Below are 1,961 nucleotides of genomic sequence, written 5' to 3'. Positions count from 1 at the left end.
TAAATGTATGTGTGACAGAAAGAGGATTAAAAAAAAATTAAACTTCTGATCATGTTTATCTCTTAGCAGCTGGCACTGAGGCTCAACTCTCATGAGAAAAAAATGATCCCATGTCCCCCTAAAGCCTCCTTGAAAAGCAGCTTTATTATTTTTGGAGGATTCTCTTGTGAAAGGCCATGATCATGCAAGGAGATGCATTTTCAGGTAGCACAGGAACTTTTCATTGAAAGGCAAAATCTGTTAAGCTGATGCTGCTTTCAGTATAGAATCACTTAGAGGGAATGGACCTGGATGAAGATTTGTGTGCCTGATTTTCAGATGCAAACTCAGATACAACTATATAGTTAATTATAATACTCCAAGGCAAGCAATATTAAGTTACCCCGGAGGAGTAAGCAGGGAGGGTTCTGGCATGCCATGTCAGACATGAGGCTGTCAAGCACACAAAACAAAATGTAATACTCAGACAGTGAATGATGAGATAAAGCTCGTAAGCAGGAACTCTGGAGGGTTTATGTGGCAAGACAAGGAACCTCCTTTGGAGAGGCAGACCACCACTTCCAGCAATGGGACTGAAAGCAAGTTGTAGCCATTTTTTGCACAGACAGGGAAAAAAAGAAAAAAAAAATGGAAGTAGAAGTCACAAGGCTGAATTCTCAAAGGTGGTCAAACTATTTTAACATAACTTTTTGACCTGAGCATCAAATAGCTTTGAGAATCTAGAATAGTGCCTTCTAGGCAAGAAACAATTTTTAATAGGAGTAAAAGGGTTCACTATAAAATTGTATTTTAACAGAGTTTAAAGAAATTTATTATGAGATACTTTGTACTTAGATTATACTTTAGTATAATATAGAAGCTATATTCTTTAGCTTAATCTTTTCTTGTGGATGTTGAGATAAAAAGGAGAATAAACAGTAGGGTGGAAAACAGTAACAGCAGTGAGATGAGACAGGTGCACGATCAGTCAGCATTTGCAGTTTGATCTAAAATGGCATTTCATTAACTGAAAAAGGCAGATACAAGATTTGTAGCTCTAGTACAATTATTTAAAACCATCTGTTTAACAAATGCTGTTGAAAATGCGGATTATCAGGCAATATGTTTGCACCTGAACTAAAAGATTACAGAAGTGTCTAGAACAGGTGTGGGAAAAGTGCAGGGATACCTGCAGTTCTTCAAGGAACAGGTAAGCTTGATGATCAAGACTGCTTTTGGTACAGGAGGAGCTGGAATTTAGAATTTCTAAAGGAAAGATATAATGTGTTTTAATAAGACAATAGAATAGTCAGAATAGCAATACTGATTAGGAGGAAAATTAAGGCATTTTTGAAGTGAATGACTGTAGACAATATTAGAGGCTGTTAATTAGTATTCCATTCCCAAGTGCATGAAAGAATGCCAGTATCTTGATGATTATTTACCTAGAATATTTTACCTTTGCAGCACAGAAAATACTTCTCTCAGCCTAACGTTCATTACATAGCAGGCTGAATTATCAGATTCATCACCTTCTGCAACAATCTTTCCACATATTCAGATGTTGCTACCACAGTCTGAGTAAGGCAGCTGTACGCTTTGCATGAACAACAGTCACAGCAATTACTGACTCATCTGCACTTTTCATTTTGGAAGTTATCTTGTTAGCAAAGCTGCAAATTCTAAATCCCCCATATGCTATGCTACTGCTTTGACTATACATTTGAAATCCAGCTGAAATACAGTTGTTTTCTTCCTTCTTAAACTATTCTCTTATGTCCCAAGCCAAGAGTCCAGATAACCCTGTGCAAAGCACTATGTTTTGGATTAGTGGTTAGATCTCTATATATATCCATTCCTATAGTTTGATGAAGATTTTCAGTTTGTAATGAAGTAATTTTTGTGAAGCTTAAGAGTTTCTGTAATCAAATGATGTGTATAAGGAAACAGAAACAAAGTACTCCTTGAAATGCTTTATGAGG

The sequence above is a fragment of the Columba livia genome, chromosome 5 (genome assembly GCF_036013475.1).
Source record: "Columba livia isolate bColLiv1 breed racing homer chromosome 5, bColLiv1.pat.W.v2, whole genome shotgun sequence".
NCBI lineage: Eukaryota > Metazoa > Chordata > Aves > Columbiformes > Columbidae > Columba > Columba livia.
This window is presented reverse-complemented; position numbering follows the sequence as displayed.